Here is a 6,440-nt window from a genome sequence, read left to right on the forward strand (position 1 = left end):
AAGTAAATCCTTGCATATGAATGGACCTCTCCATTGGTATGGAAAACAAGTGTAAACTCTGAAATCGATATAAAACTCCTTGTGAAAGAAGAGTAACTGATTCATTTCCTATTCTTCGGTCACCTTTCTGAAGTTGTGCCCGGTGGTTTAGAGGGAGTACAGTTGCAGGGAACATGTTTTTTTAGGAACTTCTCATTTCTCCAGGATGTGACTCAGAATCAAAACTGCCTGACATGGAGCTATTACTACTGGAGTCTCCGCTGTTTCCATAGGAAGAGAGATTTATATGTCTGCATGTCTGATTTTTTTTTCTTTAGTAAGAAAGTCATGTGCATGTGCACACAATTTTAAGAATGCAATTTTGTCTTTCTATAACATGTGTGGCTTACTTCTAATATAAGAAAGCTTGCAGGCATATGTGGTCTGTATTAACATAAACCCGCCACTAATGTTACTATGTAAGTCTGTCAAATATTTACCTGTGTTTATTTTAATCACCGTTGACTTGTCCTGCCTTTTGTTATTTCGTTAATGTGGGATTATAGACTGAGCTAATGCTGCCTGCTTAATGTCCAGCTGATCACAGAATGTGGCTTCCTTTACTTTTTGTTTGCCCGTAGTTAAACTTTATTTCCTGACCAAAGTTCAGAATGAATATTGTCAGACCTTAAGGAACATGGAATTTTTCAAAACACTTAAATGGTTGTCCACTTTAATTAAAGTGCACTGGAAATGATGAATGGAGCCTTTATCTGCTTTTCAGAGTATCTTGGGGGCTTAAGCATTTGTTAGAAGAAACAGAGGAATGTTATTTCTTTACTTTTCTAATCCCCCATATGCTGAAACTTAGAGCAGTGGATTTAATACTGTTTCTTTATCATTGTTACAAAATGCATGCCTTTGCACCTACCTTTCTGAGAAAATGATAAATGGGCAGTGTGATAAAAAGAACTGAGGAAAGTTATTCACTGTGTGCTTTAGGAATCTGCATCTGTGGTGACTCTGGAAAAAAAAAAAGAACTTTTACTTGAAAACAACTAAGCTATATCAGGACATGGCCTAAACGAGATATGTCTGATATTTTATGGTTATCTCAGATTTCAAAATAGTCTGAGACAAAGTAGGATCATCTGCTTGTGATGAGAAAAGGTCTCAGTTCAGTTTGTGTAAATCTATAGCTGTCTATGTCTGTGCTAATGGAGTATTTATACTACAGTTCAGGTTAGGTAATGTGGCATCTATTGGCCCAATTTTCCAGCAAGATAAGTGGTGTAACACATTTAGATCCATTTCTAAAAAGACGCGTTACAGGAGTTTTGAAGATGGATATCACAGAGGATAGAGTCCTCTGTCCTGGAAAGGATTGCTTTTGGTCATCACACCAGCTGGATGTGATTTGGAAAACACAGTAATTCCATGTTCTGAAAACAGAAAACAAATTCAGAAAAATTAAAGGATTAATGACATTCTTGCAAGTGAAATACATATGCTACTCTGCACATATTTAGGATATCCTACTGGTCACTGTGCTTTAAGCTCCAGAGCTACTGCAGAAATAATGGCTATTATTGTAGAAATACTGTTATTATACATGGAAATATATTGTTATTAGATATAGAAATATCCGATATTGTAGAAATAATGGCTAGTGGCTCCTGCAAATTATAGCAATAGTAATAGTAATACTTATCATAGTAATATGATTATCAGTAATGATAATAATAATCCTAAGAATGATTTGGAAAAAAAAAAGAAAAAATCATTAAGGTACATTGTTGAATGAGGTTGAGAGGCAGCATCTTGTTGGAGACTTAGTTGATGACAGACTTACAGACTGTCATATGAACAAGTGCTCTGTTCTCAAGCCGGTGCGATCATGCATCTTGGATTGACAGAACGGTCCATCCTGTTTCATCCACTGCTCCAGTATCCAAAGGAGGACTATAAGGGCTATATACGGAAAGATAAGATTGAAATCAAAATTTGTCATGTTTTCAGCTTGTGTTGTCCTTGTATGTTACAAAAAAAAATCTTCTTCCAGTAATGTGAATTCTTTGCATGCTCTTGAAAAAGAATTTCCAGAGCTTAATTCAGTGCTTCCACTGTGGTGAAATTTGTATCATAAATAATCATTTTGTGTGTGAAACCAAAACTTTGATGATATCAGTGTTATGTCATTTTTGAAGAGGATAGAAGTGTAAATCAGAAAGCATTTTTAAAATCAGATTTTTACATTCTTTTCAGCTTCTTCAGCTTGCAAAAAGAGCTCGACCCCTCCTTTCAAGCCCACCCCTCTCTTTCTGAGAACAGCATCTTTGGGTGTTTCCTTTTCTGAGAAACTCAGGAGCAGTTGCTTTGGTCAATGCATGTTTTTCTGAACAAACTCCTGGCTGAAACAATGTCTCATGCTTTGTGCTCTCAGCTTGCATTCCCTAGGATATTTGAAGTGTTAGCCAAAAATTCATTAGAAATCAGGATAAAAAACTGTTAATGGCTAAAAGAAGCCAAAAGATCTTAAAGAGCCTGATGTTAACACCCTGTTTTGTGGGGGAGAGGGTTCAGTTTCTTGACTTCAGTCACAAAATCATATTGCCAGTTGCCTATGGATCTTAATGTCACTCGCAGCAGACAAGACGTGCTGTTCTGCACAAATGGAAAGGGGTTCCTGCTGCAACAAAGCCCCATAGTTTATGTCTCTTTCATGTAGTCACATCTTCCCATATTACATTAAAGGAAATCCAAAAGGTTGAGTTTCCTGATCTTTACCCTTTTTTCAATCACAGCAAAGGAAATGGGGCTGTGTTAACAATGAGTAGGAGAGAAATAGTAATATAAACATGTTACTGTTGACAGGGACAGTGTTTTTAACAAGGCTTGATGTCACTGTTACATGCTGCATGGAGGATAGGTTTATACAAAATTACCAAGGAGACCCTCCTGCTGAGTCACGGAGTGCAGAGTGGAGCCCCTTGCTTTCCAAACTCCTTCTCAAAGGAACCTGGGTGCGGTTGGATCCAGTCTTAGTCCCACATTTGGGACTAAGGGATTATGTGCAAAATAACACCTGGATAAAAATTATTAAAACTAACGAAGTGCCAGAAAGTTTTGCATGCTATGTTCACCTGCCACAGATCCTACCACTGTAGCTGTAGAGGATCTCTCAACCTTGGGGAGTAATCCTGAGAGACACCTCTGCTCAAGGGGAGATCCTAGCCCACTGCCTTGCAAGGAGAGATCACCAGGTTCTTGGGCTGCCCCCATGTTTATGGGGTAAGATGATTGACTTATAGTCATTTTTGCATGTCAACCAAATTTTGGTTGGCACATACTCAACTGGCCCTTGTTTCTCCAGAGTCCATAACATGTCCCCCAACCATCGTGACTGTTATTGATGTTGTCGTCTGAGTGAGGGAAGAGGCCAAGGAAGCCTCCACCACGCTCAAGTAATGCCACTGGTGTTTAACACCTGAACAGGGCTATACGGGGAGGATCAGGTGGCGTGGGGAAGGAGCTCCCTCCTTGCAGGCTGGAGGGATGAGAACGAAGCAGAGGAAGTAAGAGCACTAACTCACAGAACAAAGTACTATTTTGACACTCCTACAAAAAATAAAAATAATTATTGTCTAGCCCAGGACCCCTGAGTTCCTTCTGCTCACTGCAGAAATTGTGCAAAGCAATTTTCTGGGAAACAGGTAAGTTTCTTTCAAAGTAAGCAAATCCTTCTGTAGAGTAGAACCAGCACTGGGCTATGAAATTGTGTTATGAAAAGAAATGCATTTCTCTGATATAAATAGTATGAAGTTTGATCTCCTAACCATTTTTTGTTACGTGTTTAAAATATAAACGATGTGATAGGTCTCAACTCTGATGACACTTATAATATTAGCAGCTTATTTTTTAGAGTATCTGGTTTTGACAAAGCATGCTATTGGTCGAGTGGATAGTCACTGAGGCCTCCTAATCTTATTGTATTTATTTCCTATAAGGAACAAAGAGAGGTTATTCTTATTTTAGAATCAAATATACTGCACAAATCCAGCAAGAATAGTTACTCTGGCAGTTTCTTTGTTTATGGAGGGCAATATACATACTCCACATCCTGTCATTTCCAGTGCTTGGCAGTGATAATAGCAGAATCTGATTTGGTTAATCCAGCTGGACTCAAACTTGGGGCCCCTTGAACTCTGGATATGCAAGAAGTCATGCTCAGAGTCTGAGAGAGGAATGCTGAAGTAGATGCGGGTCCTTTAAATACATTTTAAAACATTTCTTATATGCAGTTTACTTCTGTTTACATGAGATGTTATCTAGAGGATGCTAAGAATGTAAACATTGCTGTTCATTTGTGCTAACCAGTAAAAGCTGATTATAACCATCTGTTACAAGACAGACTCATAAAGCGCTGACCTTTGAGGCTCCCTGCTCTGCCTGCACGAGTGCGGCCTTGCAGAGGGGCAAGCTGTGTTATGTTGCTGTGTCCTGCATTGGTAGCGCTGAGCAGTCCCTCAGAATGCAGTGCAGAAGAAAAGGCAGACACTTCTGCTTCATGGTACTGCACCTAATTTTTAATGCAATCAAAAATCCATTGGCAATGCTGGTGGCACTGTTAGGATTTCTGCTTTGCTTGCAAAATAATTGTTAAAGCTATTGCTATCATGTTGCCCATAAATGATGAGGCTTAAATCCCCTGATAAGCTCTGCGTGGGGAGGAGTATATTTATTTCAGTGAGGCCCCATGCAAGCACTAACTCCCACCCAGGCAATACTGATCCATTGCCTTCACGCTGGACACTTGGCCTGCATCGTCCAGGACAAGCCATCAGCTACGGATGAAAATAAAGTCAATGAAGTTTCCTGAGCAACAGTATTTTAGCTTTAATGCATACTGTTGGTAAATGAAGCAGTTTACACTGTTACAGATAGTTAGGGTCCGGCGGCCGGAAGATATCGCGCTGTACGGAAAGGTAGAGCCCCTAATAGCCAATAGCGTTTAGTTTATGATGTAAGCAGATGGATGTGACGTTGTAAACCTTAGCTATATAACACCTTGTTACCCATCAATAAACGCCATTTGCCGTCTACCACACTGGTGTCAGCGTGCTGTTGGCCCGAGCGGCCTGGGGGTGGTTGCCGTGCCGTTCCTGAACCAGGTCGCCACGCCGCTTGAACGGCAACATTACTATGTGCATTGCAGTGCTGCCTCTGATCTTGTTATAGCCTCTGCTGATGTAACATTGTCCTGAAACACTTAGCCCCTGGCCCCAGGGCCAGATACTCAGCACCTCTGCAAGCCTCTGCTAGCCATAACATCTCATGATGGCATCCAAATGCTGGTGACAAACTATCACATACCAAGGGTCTTCTCACTGCATATGCCTTCTGGAAAGAGGTACTGCGTATATGAAAATCGACAATGAGAAAACATAAGCTGAGTATTGTAATTCAGAAGAGACAAGACACCAGTTTAAGTTAAAAAGGTTGGGATATTTTCGATATAATTTCAATGAGACTTTCCCTGTCTCTTATGCTCTTGGAAGACAATGGCTTTCTGCTATAGACAGAATCTGTTTGCTCCAGTCAAATTACAAATTTGGGAAATGAAATCTGAAATGTGTTTTGGATGAGGCTGCCATTTTTTTAATAATAATAATTTAAAAACTGATTAAACTGATGAGTATTTGATCTATTTGATATGTTTCCTCCTTCATATTTAAAACAGGTTTGAGTGAAGGGATGTAAATCATAAAGGGTAAATGTTTGATCCCAAAGGATAAGGTCACCGATGCCATTGTCACAGCTTTAGCAGAAATAGGCTTCCATACCAAATCTGAATAGAAGTCTCCACTCTTGTAGCTTGCCTGAATTCTTATCTATAATATATCCCATTACTAGGTCAACTGACCTGCACATAACTCAGGTCAACTTTGGAAATAGAGGATCAATATTAGAAACATATGAATTAACATTTTAACTTGACAAACAATTTCTTTTGTCTAATACCTTGTCACTTGGTATTTCTGCATAGACCTGGAGAACAAAGGCAAGTTGGAGAAGGGATTTGCTAGTCAACTTTAGTTTCCCTTGAATACTAAGGTCTACATTTAATATACATCGAACATGAACAACTGGATAAAACTTGCCCTTAGCTTCAGCTGCAGCTTGAAATATAATTATCTGCACTTGCTTGAAGATTAGAAGACTTTGGTCAAGCAGCTGATTCCTACCCCTTTTGGGGAAAGAACTGACCTTTGCGGTGAGATACAATGAGGAAAAGAGGGATCAAGGGTGCATAGGGTGCATTTTTGATCCAATACTAAAACCCTACAGAATTTGCCCATTTACAGCAGTAATTGGGTTGTTATTGTTTCCCCTCATGTGTGCTGCCAACCCTTCATCTCCCTCCTACAGATTTTATTGTTCTGAATGTCACATAATATTGA

Source organism: Tinamus guttatus, unplaced genomic scaffold (genome assembly GCF_059628265.1).
Source record: "Tinamus guttatus ecotype Peru unplaced genomic scaffold, ASM5962826v1 Tinamus_guttatus_pri_ptg000622l, whole genome shotgun sequence".
NCBI lineage: Eukaryota > Metazoa > Chordata > Aves > Tinamiformes > Tinamidae > Tinamus > Tinamus guttatus.